At 44.7% G+C, this 13,640-nt stretch overlaps 1 protein-coding gene across 2 annotated transcripts in view; it reads left to right on the forward strand.

The window, feature by feature from the left end:
* fbxw7 (F-box and WD repeat domain containing 7) overlaps positions 1-13,640 on the forward strand; it is a 127,549-nt gene that overhangs the window by 17,386 nt on the left and 96,523 nt on the right. Inside the window, exon 2 of one of the 2 annotated variants that reach the window (XM_076294189.1) lies at positions 9,727-9,798. The exons of the other annotated variant lie outside the window; for it this stretch is intronic. The gene's annotated coding sequence lies outside the window, so the exon portion shown is untranslated. The remainder of the gene's footprint in view (positions 1-9,726; positions 9,799-13,640) is intronic. 2 annotated transcript variants of the gene reach the window in all.

The raw sequence follows: 13,640 nt of genomic DNA on the forward strand, positions 1-13,640 counted from the left end.
TGCAGCAGACAACTCTCTGGAGGAGGCTACCCTGATCTTAGTGTCTGCTGCAGGGTAGGTGAAAAGACTAGACTTTTGAACTTCTGATGTCTATTTATTTGGTTTGTCTGTTTTGGAAATGTTTACAGAATACTGTGTTTCTGCATGAATGAAAAAGTGTGTGTGTGTGTGTATAGGCATAGAAAAAAAGTAGGGTAGAATAAAAGCGTACAAGTTTTGCCTGTCTCATTCCGAGTCTTTTTATGGTTTAAACTCACTAGACGCACAGTGTTGGGTTTCAGCATAGTCTGAATAGTCTCCCCTCACCAGTGGAAATGCAATCTGCATGTTTTCTCTTTGGCTCCCTCCCTCACTCCCTCCCTCCTTGCATCCCTCTCTCTCTCTCTCTCCCTCTTTGCATCCCTCTCTCTCTCCCCCTCTAGTCTCGGGAATGGGTTTGGGGAGTAGATGAATAGAGGCTGATGGATTTAAAGACAATGCAGCTCTGCCCGGTTTGGGCCCGGCTGTTCTCTCATGCCTCGCCTCTGCCTAGTCCAGGGCGCCACTCCCCGCCTGGCGTCACTCCCCTCCTCTCCAACGCAACACAGCGGCAGAGTAGACTAGAGCAGGCTTTTGGGCTCCAAAGTGAGTTATGAAATGAGTTGGATGTGTAAGTGGGTGTGTGCATAACTGGGTCTCTCCATAATAATGATGGTGATGGGTGGCCAAAGGAACTTTCATACCAATTTGTGCTTTTGCTCTTGTGTCCTGGTGTGGTCATGGAAAAACCTGTCGGTGTGAAACAGTCGATAGAGTTATGGAGATCTAAGTGCATTCTAAATGTGTGTCTGTGTTTGTGTCTGTCTGTCTGTGAACCAGAGCAAGAGAGAACTGGGGGGGAAGGGGGGCTTGGAGCTTTTGGCAGTGCACATTGGGGTCTGTTTGTTCATTGTGTCTCCCCTAATGAAGACAAATGCCTTTTTGAGCTTGTCGGCCCATCTGGCTACCGATGAGTTCCAGGGAAAGAATGAGCGTGCGAGAAAAAAAAAACTGAGGGGCCATGGTGGCTGGACCCAGGCCAGTGTCTCGATGCTTTCTTTTCCTGACTAAGAAGGCAGTGGACCAGATGTGTCTTATCCTGGGCGTTACTCTGTCCAGAAGGTCATCTTGTCACCTTTGGGTCATGTGTAGTGGCACCCTCTCTTTCTTCTGCCCCCCCCCCCCCCCCCCCCCAAACACACATCCTTTGCCCCTCAACCCTGTCTCTCTCACACACTCTAGATCTCTCTTCTTATTGTATCTGTTTGTGTCAACTTTTAAAATGGTCTTCCTTTCATCTCTTCCATCCCATAATATATACTTGTTGTCTGCTACCTGTCTTTTCCTCATGCTGTGACACAGCTCTGTCCTCCTGACTCCATATTTCAGTATTGAAGTGAAAAGTTTTTTTGGGATGTTCTTGTCGGGGAGAGAGGGGCTCAAACAGAGAAACCTATTTCTGCCAGCCTGCTGTTTAAGTCATATGCCTGTTAGACTGGCCCACTCAATAGACCTATTGTCAGGGTTTGTCTCTGTGGCAAAGATTTTTTCACAGTAAAATTCTTTAGCGCTTATCACATTTGGATGAAACAACACAGGGACGAATGAGAGATGGAAATGTGCTTTTATTTACATTCTGGTAAAGCAGAATGTTTTAGATTACAGTTGCATTTCAACATTGGGGGAAAAACACTTTATAAACTTAAATAATTACAGTGCATGAAAATGGACTGTTCTGTTATTCGAAATGGAATGTGCCTTATATCCTTGGCCTAGTTAAGCAGAAAGCAGTTGATACAGGTGCAATCAGTTGAACTGGCCCTTTGATGGGTCCTAGTAGTGAGCAGCTGGAAGTTGATACAGGTGCAAATCAAGTTAATTAGTCCATTGTGATGTCATAGTGCTAATGCAAAGTCTATGAGGAAAAATAAGCTTGTTTTTTATTAATATCTCAAAAAGTATAAAGTTTACAAAAGTAAAAGATACATTCACCATACCCAAGAAGAAGAAGAAGGCACATTTCATCCAACTTTCTATCCATTCATCCTCTTCAAACCATTCACTCATCCACCCATTAAACTATACATCAACATCCATTAAACAATCTGCCTATCAACATCAATTCAACTTTCTGTCTATCAACATCCATTACACTATCTACATTCAACTTTTAAACTATATACTCTGTCTCAGGCTTTAAGCATACAATCTGGCTCTCTTAAGACTACTATTTCCTCTGCCCACAACTGTTTCAAAATAAATGTCCTCACTACAATAATTCACTATTAAATAATGTAACTATTTAAACTAATCAACTATTTAACTGTTCAGCCATTTCAACTGTCAGTTGTTATCAACTATGACTCCTGCCAACTGTTTCCAAATAAAAGTTTGTTTGGCATTTTATGTTAATATACACTATGTTTATATTTTCATGCACTGCTAATTTCCTCGAAATTACATTTTCCAGTTTAGTTATAAATTTGTGTTTGGATCCATTTGAAATAGGCCTATTTCACAAATGCTATGGCTGAAAATCCATGCACTACAACTATAGCCCAAGTTATAAACCAAGCAGTGTTTTCTACATGTGACTATCCACTCTGCCGAGAATAAAGGCATTTTTTTCTCTGAGTCTGCGGACACAGAAACGATTCCTTGAAAAGAGGGCAGGGTCAGACTGAGCGCGCTCCATCACAGAATGTTTCGCTCCTCCGGGGGGAAATTGCGGTGTTCTCCACTCCCAGTTCCTGCTCAGGTTGGGTCTGCATGTCAGGCTTTGTTTAAAATGTTCACTGATCCACAGGCAGCATTCCAAATCCAGACCTGAGCCCTGTCTGCTCTCTGTGTCCTCTGGCTGCGGAGTAGGAAAAAAAATAGAAGAAGCCAGTAAAACTGGAGTTTTTTTGAATGGAAATCAAACAGAGGTGTGTGTGTGTGTGTGTGTGTGTGTGTGTGTGTGTGTGTGTGTGTGTGTGTGTGTGTGGTGTGTGGTGTGTGGTGTGTGTGTGTGTGTGTGTGTGTGTGTGTGTGTGTGTGTGTGTGTGTGTGTGTGTGTGTGTGTGTGTGTGTGTGTGTGTGTGTGTGTGTGTGTGTGTGTGTGCACGCGCGACCACCCTAAAGAAACTGTGAAAAGCGCATCATCTCCTCCTCTGGCATTCCTCCACCCACCCTGTCCTGTTTGTCTTTTATGAGTTTGGCATCGGCTGCATTTCTTCTCTGTGTCCTCTGTAACTCGAGCTGCTCCAAGACCAGCCTGTCTTTATGGGTCCCTCAGTTCGGGTGAAACGTGAGCCTGCCAGTGGGGCTGCGTGTTGGGCCTCATTGGCGTGGCAGACAGGGTAAGGTGTCATCAGGTTTTAACCTGCTTGGTGTGAAGTGCTCCGGAGCAGAGGGGGTCTGGGTGTGGAGGGAGTGGAGGAAATGAGAGTGCATTCCTGCGGTGGAGACGCATTCTGCCCTGAAAAGGCTGATCCAGGGTCAGGTTCGGTGTTTGGCCAAGGTTAGTAAACCGTGTGGGGACAGCCGTGCCCAGAACAGCTGTTAAAGAGTGCAGCGTAACTAGAGACCATCCCATAATGATTTATGAGGAGTGTCCATCACAGTGACTTTCTCCTGTCCTCCTCCTCAGCCATCAGGGAACATTCTTTGTTCACCTTCCCAGAGTGACTGTTTGTCTAGTTCATGAACAGGATAAGGTGAAATTGGAGTTTCATTTGAAAAAAGTCAAATCTACATATGGCAAAAAAGTATTACAAGCTATACACTAACGTATAAATATGTGTTTTTTTTTTTATTTTTTTTTAAATTTTTTTTTGAAGAAAGCGTTTTTGGGGGCTTTTTGCCTTTATAAGTAAAGGACAGTGAAGAGTGACTAGAAGCAAGTGGAAGAGATATGGGGTGGGATCGGGAAGTGCCAGAGGGTCAGATTTGAACCCGGGTAGCTGTTGGCACTAGGACCCCGTGGTACGGACATTACAGCCGTTTCCTCTACAGCGCCATCCCATACATTGTTTTAGGTCAGATGTGTAGACAATGTAGGAATGCTTGATGACTTGGACAACCTGCATTGTTTCCATCTGACTCAGTCAGTGGTCATACGTGGTCTCTGTCTGGGCCGGATCCCATGTCCGGTTGTCAGTCTGATGTGAACCCTGGGTGAGGGGGCAGAGTTGGGCGAGTTTTGTAACTTACATGTTTGGATCTTGTGAGGCCTCAGTCTCCCTCCATTATTCAGGAAGCGTTTACCTGCTGCACTTGTGTTGGGTTGTCGTGAGCATGCAGCTCTGGTTTGCTGCAGAAGAGGATAGTGGGTCACCAGGTCAGGAAGCTGTCTGGGAGCTTGTTGATATGAGAGGGCAGCTCGTTTAAAACCTAATGCTTGCTTTTAAGGTAGTGAATGGGAACTAAACCTACTTTAAATAACAACAGCTGACAAGGTCAACAAACATTCCTCTAGAGGATCGAAGGAGCCGTTTTCTTAAGACCTCATGTGTGATCAGAGACAAAACAACACGATTGTAACGTTCTCCTCAAAACCACACCAGGAAAGTTCACCAGATGTCACAGAACTGTGTATTTGTTTTTGTTCAAATGTGAAAGTGGGTGGTGTTGTATCCTGTTATCGTCCTTGGGATCTGGATGTCCTTTATGGCTCATGTTTCCTTACATTAGCAAACAGGAAGACGTCTGGGCAGACATGCTGAGGCCTGGCCTACAGCAATACCTGTCACAACCCCCACCTGGGACGCGTACTGATAAGGCTAATGCAGCTGATAAGGCTAATGCAACTGATTTCAAATGTCTATGAAGGTGGATTTCCATGTTGCCATTCGCCTGCTTTCAGACTGGTGTCACTTGAGTTACTGTGATAAAACAAACATAGTCAGTTAACCTATAGCTTTGGAGCACTGTATGCATTTGTGCAAACTAATGCTGTGTTTTTGTTGGTATTAAGATTATTTTTATCGCAACAGCCAAACTGCTCATAACTGTAAAGATTTCTGGTCTGACGAGCAACAAGTCATGGTGACCAAAATAAATGTCTCATGTTTGTGTGACCAACATTTCCCATCTGTTGCCGTGTGTTGCTGCCTCAGCTATGTTCTTGATATAAATGTGTTTTAGATCAGGATTAGGATTGTGTGAATGGCCTAATGGTCGGAAGGCATCCGTTATCCACTCTGGGAATGGCCTGTGAGTTCAGTGGTCAGCCATCTCCTGCAAAGTAGCAGGAGTGTGAAGTGGTCGTCCTCTCCTCTGTGTGTTGTTGACCATAAATTGTCAAGCAATTGAAGTCCTTCCACAGGGAACTCACTTGATGATTTCAGTTGGAAAAAGTTGATGTTATGCTAATGAAATTAGTTTGCATCATCTTTACACCTCCATGGTATTGACTAACTAATTTAATGAATTTGAAAAAATTACAGTGCAGAGTATTTGGTGTGAAATGGAGCTACACCAATGTCCTTGCATCCTGTATTCTGTTCACTCAGACAAAATGTGTTCTTGGAGTTGCTGCTGGATTTAAAACTGCCCTTCCTCAGCAGTTAATCTCCACTCTCCCTTCTGCAAGGACGCTGCCCAAGGTAACTGTGCTGTAATCAGGGGCTACCTGTCTCGGTCTCAGGCCATATGTCCTTCTCCACCCTCCCCTCTCTGTCCCCGCTCTCCTCCTCGTGTGTGTGCGTGTGTGTGAGCTGCCTGAGCCAGGTGCGTTCCATCTGGAGGTGTGTCAGCCTGACGAGGATCCGCATCCCTCAGATATGCTGGGATTAGCCCACACAGACTGCACGCTGGGGGGCGATTAGAGCTGTTGCTAAGCATGTGTTGGGGCGAGATGCTGGAAGCCCATCTTTTTCTCTCTGAACAGCTCTTTCTCTGACTCTTTCTACTCTCAGTCTCCCAGGGAATTGCTGACCTGGTGCTCCTAGTGTTTGTGAAAGTGCTCAGGTGGCTTATGACTGTGTTCCTGTACTCTGCTGTCTCCTTACCCCATGATTATAGTCACCCTCTCTTCCCCTTGTTAACCCTCCATAGGCTCCATATCCCTGTGTTTAACCTGAGGGAGAGGATTCAGTTTATCTGAGCCCTCAGATGTAGAGTTTGTCTAATGCAATGAGCTGTGTTCTGGTCAAAGTCTCATTCTGAAGACTTGGCTGGCAGAGTAAGACTCTTGAGCTGGTGATGGAGATGTATTGTGCTTAAGGAATGAGATTTCTGTAGTTTTTACTAGTCCCTCTGGATTGGTAGTATTGAGCCTAAGCTGATTTTACTCACACACACATTGTTTAGGTATTTCCTCTCATTTCCCGTTGGTTTTACAAGTGCGTCACCTCCAATGAGCCTAATTCCATTACAGTTAATGGTGCTCCTGAAGGGTCTCATTTTCACTATTTGATTATGCTGAAGTCAACTCTAAATCAGCCCGGGACGAGTCACAACAATGACTTAGTTGAAAATCTGTCTCTCGTAACTCTGACCAAACTGTGCCACTGAAATTGTTGTTATGACTGCGGAGAACAACATTTCCTGGAAAAATGATTGATATCCTCACTGTTTGCTTTGGAGTTGCTTTTTCTGAGATCTAAGCTTATCTGTCTAGATGGACCAGTGTCACATTTCTCACACTCTTTGGGCCTACAGAAGATTGTTTTCATGGCTTGCTGTTATGCAGTCATTCTTGCTCATACACTTTAATGGTTGTTTTCAGATGTGGAGGAAATTAATTTGATTAATGATACGACTGCGTCTGGGAAAAGCATTAGAGGTCAAATGTATCTTTCTGTATGATGGATGAAGGGGAAGATGTTTTTGTCCTCTTTTCTTCCCAGTAAGCCTCCCTTTCCTCTTTGCCCATCCCTGGGCCCCCCAGTTCTCTCACCGCTTGGCTGTGGATGCCGCAGCAGGCGCTCCATTCCCTCCTTGTTTTCTCTGCATGTTTCTAAAACGTCTGCAGACATCTTCCAGCTGCAAGTCTTCTACATTACATGACGGAGGGTTCTCGAGTATTTTTTTCTGCTGTACCTTTTGTTCCACTTGTACTGGTAGACAAGATGCAGATGCAGATGTACTGTAAAACACTAGCTGTCAAGGGCAGCAAGACTTTTCTTTGTCATGTCATGTCATTGTCTTGAGGTCTCAGGGGAGGGCTGAGAGGACCTGAGGAGGGAAAGTAGTCCTTGTCTGCACCCCCTCTCTCTGAAAAAAGCATCTTTAAAGAAGCGTTTCTGAGCTTGGACTACGGAGAGTGTTCAGGGTTTGACAAGAGCATCCATCACAGACAGGTTTTGTTTTTCTCTACACTTTTACCATTTCCCAAGGTTGAGGAAGGGGGGGGGGGGGCATTCCTGGTGGGCAAACCCACGTCTGAGCTCTTAAACATTTGGATCTGTGATTCAGAGCTGAGGCTGCATGCTACACATTATAGGAGGTGATGTGATGTGGTGTACTCAGTCTCTCTGCAAAAAGCTGAAGCACATCAGGCTTGCATCACTCGGGAGAGGAGAGACAGAACCCAAGTCCGCTCTCACTGCTGGTGCAGGCTACTCTCTCACTGGGGCTGAACTGGCACAGTGAGGATTGCCAAAGTGGTTATAAACTGCTGGCACATCCATTTGTTGGACCTGTTTGTGGATAGGAAATCCCACCAGTGTTTACGATGTGAACCAGACACTGGAAAGGAAGACGACTAAAAGGCTCAATGATCTGTCACCGTGACTACACAGGCCCGTTTTCAGACTAGTCTGCTAAGGCCGGGGATATACTTGCTTTTAACAACATACGTGCATCATGGCTGCGCCGCATATCTTGTGTCCGGCTTTGCACGCTCTCAAAAATGAATGCAACCCGTTAGCGAGATTCAAAATAGTGGTAGTATAGGTGCAGTATGTGACTATACATGAGTAAGCAAGTCCGGCTTTATTGACGATGTAACATGCATAGTGCTCGAGTCGAGGTTTCATTCACAACGCAGCCAGTTGGAACGCTTGATCAAGGAGCAAGTATATCCCCAGCCTAATTAGTGGTGCTCCCAACGGTGAGGAATCAGTCCGCTGCAGTCAACTCATTATCTTGCATGAGGTATTTCGTCACATTGCCGTATGTGCTAATTGTCACATCTGATGCTGCTGGCTTCCTGGCCTGTTCATATTATGAATAGTGATCCATGGCCTCACACCACATTAAGAATGTAGTCGTGATGGTTTAATAGGTCTTGGAAACGGCAATTAAGAGCTTAAACAGTCTCAGCTTTACATGAATCTGAAGCCTATTTGGACTGTAACTATTTACTATACTAGCCGGCTGATGGTGTGTACATTGCCTGGGATTGGTAGGATTCCGCTATCTGGGAATGCTAGAACGGATGTTCTCAAACATTTCAATTTAAAACTAATGGGCCACATGTTGTCTCTGGCCAGCATATGGGGCTGGTTGGCTGCGGCTGTTTTGACAGTGCTGTGATGGTTATCATCTGTTTGGGCTCAGTTGAAGCATCAGAGGCGGAAGAGAACTGAGAAGGCAGAATGATCACATTGAGTGTGTGTGAAGAGAGGAAGTGCCTCAGGCTCCCGTAATTACCACCCCAAAGTGTGTGTGTGTGTGTGTGTGTCTGTGTGCGCGTGTGCGCGTGTGCGTGTGGTGGTCTCTGTGAAGGAGAATGGAGAGTCCCAGGGGCCCAGTGAGCTGGGACCGAAGGTGAATGAAATGACTTGAAGTTGGAGGAATGGAGGAAAAGAATCAGTGAAACTCTGATCACATCAGTGTGTTGTGTTTGCACGCATTCAACATGTGCTCAGTGCCCCCAGCTCAGCTGCTCTCATAAAGCCTCTTCTCGCCAGCATTATTGTCTCACTGGAAGACTGCAACTTACTTACTTACAAACACACACATACATTCCTTTCACACGCATCTCTATCTTAGCACATCTCATCCTCCAGATGGCCCCTTGGCATGTTTGCTCTCCAATGACCGCTCACGATTGTCTGGCACATGCACTCTCTCTCCCTCTCCCTCTCCCTCTCCCTCTCCCTCTCTCTCTCTCTCTCTCTCTCTCTCTCTCTCTCTCTCTCTCTCTCTCTCTCTCTCTCTGACTATTCTGACTATACATGAGTAAGCAAGTCCGGCTTTATTGACGACTTCGAGTCTGTAACATGCATAGTGCTCGACTCGAGGTTTCATTCACAACGCAGCCAGTTGGAACGCTCTCTCTCTCTCTCTCTCTCTCTCTCTCTCTTTCTCTTTCTCTTTCTCTCTCTCTCTCTCTCTCTCTCTCTCTCTCTCTCTCTCTCTCTCTCTCTCTCTCTCTCTCTCTCTCTGATTGGCCAAGCAAAACTGGCAATATGGAAGGGTAATCGGTTGGAGGAGGAGGGCAACCTTGTGGACAGGTTTAAAGATTTGGTGGAATCAAGGGTTAGGGTTGAATATGCTTTCTTTAAAGTTTCAGACAGTGTGGCTCCTTTCTCACAGAAATGGTGTACTGACAAGGGTCTGGTCTCCATTATTGATGGGGCCTTGGCATTTATGTGGTGATGCCATGGGGACTGGGGGGTTGGGGGGGGGCTATACTATAGTGTTTTAAGGTGTTTTTTGATCCATGCAATGGTTCAATAAAAGGGGTTTTAAAAGTCAAAAGTCTCTCTCTCTCTCTCTCTCTCTCTCTCTCTCTCTCTTTCTCTTTCTCCTCTCTGTGCCCTGTCTCTTCCCCAGTGCCCAGACTGCAACAGCCGTGGAATTCACCAGTAGAGGAGCAGCAGTGCCCTGAGGGGGACCGATAGACTCGTGAGTACTCGACTGGCTCCCCTTTTCTTTACTCCATCACCGTGCACCATACCGCACCGCACCACAGCAGACAGATCCCAACCACTGGGCTTGTTGAGTGGTGCTGATGCTCAATGAAGCTTTCCCCTTTTAATTAGGAGATTTATCACCAGCCCACTGGTACTGGTAACCCCCACCCCACCCCACCCCAATTACTGAAATTTCAAAGAGTTCGTTACTTGCGTTACTCTGTTGATCTTGAATGAACGACTGCAGACAAGATGCACATTTGCTGCTTTGTCTCCCGACCTTAGCTGTGTTTCCAGCGATTGTGTTTCATGTTTAGATTGCAGATGCATTCTTTACAGTTAATAGGAGCCTCCTCACATTCCTCCTTATTTCGGATTTATGCTAAAACACACAAGAGTGCATTACCAATTTAAATGGGCATCTTAAAAGCCTTTTCCCTTTCGTTTCCATCTCATAAGCTCCACTACAGTAAAAGCGCATTGTTGTTTTTCGCCTATTGCGCAAAAGCCTCGTTATATCAATTTCTCATTCTTACAACATAGCCACGCCACAACACCAATAGGCTACGGTAGCCTATATATAGCCTTGGCACAAGCAAGCACACGTTTAACTCGAGAGGAAAATGCAGATTTCACTTACCAGATAAAGAAACCTCCAAATAGCCTACCGTACGTAGCGACTTGAGTTATTTGCACAGTAGGCTATATGTTTACATCGGAATTGACGTCCATGGTGTTATGGATTCATTTGTCTGCGACGGAACATGCAACTTCTCTCTGGAACACCTTATCAGCTGAAGAGTAACCTTCTGCATAGTGCGCGACAATTCCAAAATCTCGGATGCATTAGAACTTATTTCGGTAGGTCAGCACTTGTGCAGCGCAGGCTTTTCCCAAACTGGTGGTGCTTAAAATGCTATATAATACAACTGTGTTCAAAGCAGGATGAGGATAACCTAAGGTTATGTGTGTGTGAGCAGACAATAACTGCTTTGAAAATAGGCCATTTAACATTGTTTCACATTACTTCCCATTGAACGAATTCCATGTAGCCTACAGAAGGATTGCAATAATAATGATAATAATAACTTATTACTATATTGCAGAAGGCGAGTAGTAGGAAAGCAGTAGGCAGTGTACTGTACATATCTATCAAACCACCTAGATGGTGAGGGTGGCGCAAAACAAGGTCAGGGAGGCCTTCATGCATTGTAGAATGTTTTGTGGTCGGAAAAAGTTTGAGAACTCATGCACAAGGCTATTGATTTGAAGGCCCATTGAAACTACAATAAATAGGTCAAAAAATTAGGTTTATTGTGTGTGTGACTGTTCAGTACTGTTCATATTGACATTTTAAAAGCAGACTTAAAAGTAACTCAAAAGTTACTTTCTCTAGTAACTAATTACTTTTGATATACAGTAATTGGTAACGTAATTGAATTACTTTTGAAAGAAGTAACTAGTAACTGTAACTAATTACTAATTTTCAGTAACTTGCCCAACACTGGTGGGGAATAGCTTTGCAGTTTATGTGCTGGGGGCATTTGCAGCACACGGGCATGTTGTCTGACATGGCAATCCCATTGTCTGTTGTGAGACAGGAAGGACTCCCTTTTTCCCCTCCTTTCTTTCTGTGCCTGTTAAACCACAATTATCTAATCTGTGTGTATTTCCGAGCGGCTCAGCCTTCTCCCCTCTGTGGAGCTATACATCTATAAAACCCCTGCTGGAGAGCCAGGGGCCTGGAACTCTGTTTTGGGGACCAGTGGAGGCTGAGCAGAGAGAACGGCGAGAACCGTGAGGTACCAGAGGAACCGTGGTTCTGCCTCTGCCTCTGCACTGGGTGTAGAGGCCTGGAAGTCAGCGCTCACTTCTCCTGGTCTGCCCCTCTCCTAGGGCTGCACAATTAATCGAATTTTAATCACGATCACGATTTTGGCTTCCCACGATCAAATTTGTGTGATCGAGGATATTAAAAATGCGTGCTCTATCCATAGAACCAACCTGGCAACCCATAGAACGCTCTGCTACAAAACAAATCAAGCGCTTAAACTGACCATGTGCCTGCATGCAGCCTACCAATGACAGCTGTTCCCTGCACTGCTCAGCCTGATGCACTGCTCAGTTTGGATGCACTGTGGACTAATAGCATTATGTTAACTATTAGTAGGCTAGTTAGATTATACAAAAAAACGACGATCAAAAATCAAATGTGTGGTATGTGTGGCGCAGCAGAAGGCCAAGAGCTTGTCCCCCGAAATAAAACGGATCATCCGTTGATCGAAAATATTTCGAATTTCAGGCAAGTGAAGTTAACCAAAAACATAAGCAAAGCAGGGCTCTCAACTCATACCTACGTGAAACACATCACATGACGTAAACCACACATGCCTTTTTTATCACGTTAACTTTTAGTCCTTGTTTGCTTCCTCCGATATACATTAGCCTATAATAAGAGTTGAGCTAACAACGGGATCCGTGAATTTATTCATGTATTTTATAAGCTACATGTGCAACCTACAATGCATATGCGTTTCAAGACAGCCTACGCAAAACGAGTGAACAATAATGAAAATGTAGCCTACACGTCAGTGGTTTACATATCAACGAATGACTAAACCAGAGGGGGCCAAACTGCGGCCCGCCACGCACTTTAATCCGGCCCGCCGAGCATTTATTAGTTTATCATAGGCTGCTCGCTATTTCTTTCCAGCGATAGACGACGTTGTGGTCAACTTTAGGCTACTGCAAACTGCTTTACACTCTTCTTAGACAACGTTTACAATGTCAATGTCAAAACAGCTTGTTACATCAAGATAGATAGTATCTCCATAGCAGCAGATCTAACAATATTATGCTACTCCATTTGGGAACGTATTTGAGTGCACGAGAGGGAGAGAGAGCGATGGCAACAGTAGTTCCCACTACTGACCATTATAAACTGTAAGAGGGCACAGCACTAGCCATAGCAAAGAGTCTTAAAGCGACAGTGCACCATTTATAAATGATTTAAACAGCATCAAATTAACAGTATTTCTTAAGAAATTAAGTTGTCATTTAAATAATACAAAATGTTGTTATTATTATTATTATTATTATTATTATTATTATTAGTGTGTGGCCCGTCGGCCAATTTTCAAAACCCAATGTGGTCCTTGAGTCCAAAAAATTGGAAACCCCTGGACTAAGCGATTAAACTCAGGAACAAGAAGCAGAGCTTAACTGGCTAATGGGGAGCGTTGGGAAGATTCCCGGTGGGCCGTTAACGTTTCCCCAAATATTAACAGTAGCAAGTAGCATGCACAAAAAATTTGTTTGGAAGTTTGGAAGTCGCAGTCAAGTCTATATTTGCAGTAATTTAGGGGAGTAAATGTGAAGGGAAGAATTTGGATGAGCCAGATAGCAAGTCCAATAAGTTTGGGGAAAATAAATAATCATGATCTCAATATTGATCAAAATAATCGTGATTATCATTTTGGCCATAATCGTGCAGCCCTACCCTCTCCCCCACCAGCTTCAGATCAGAGGATGGAGTGCAGTGGATGGGTGCCCCTCTCGTGTGTGTGTGTGTGTGAGTGAGTGAGTGAGTGACACCTGACGTGGATCCTGCTGGATTAAGAAGTGAATGTGTTGTGTGTGTGTGTGTGTGTTTGTGTGTGTGCGAGAGTGGCTGAGGTACGTGGATTGTCACCTGGCTCAGAATAGCCAGAATCTGCCTGCAGTGTGTTCCTGCTGTGGATTTCATCTGAAATATTTAGGAGACTGAACACATACACTGTATTTGGGTAAAACTGCTTACAATCCTGTGTGTGTTTATGAGTGAGATTAAGTGTG

This window comes from Alosa pseudoharengus, unplaced genomic scaffold, assembly GCF_046254945.1.
Source record: "Alosa pseudoharengus isolate Yale_2024_CS ecotype anadromous, Long Island Sound unplaced genomic scaffold, YU_APseudo_1.1 YU_APseudo_1.1_scf_2, whole genome shotgun sequence".
Taxonomy (NCBI): Eukaryota; Metazoa; Chordata; class Actinopteri; order Clupeiformes; family Clupeidae; genus Alosa; species Alosa pseudoharengus.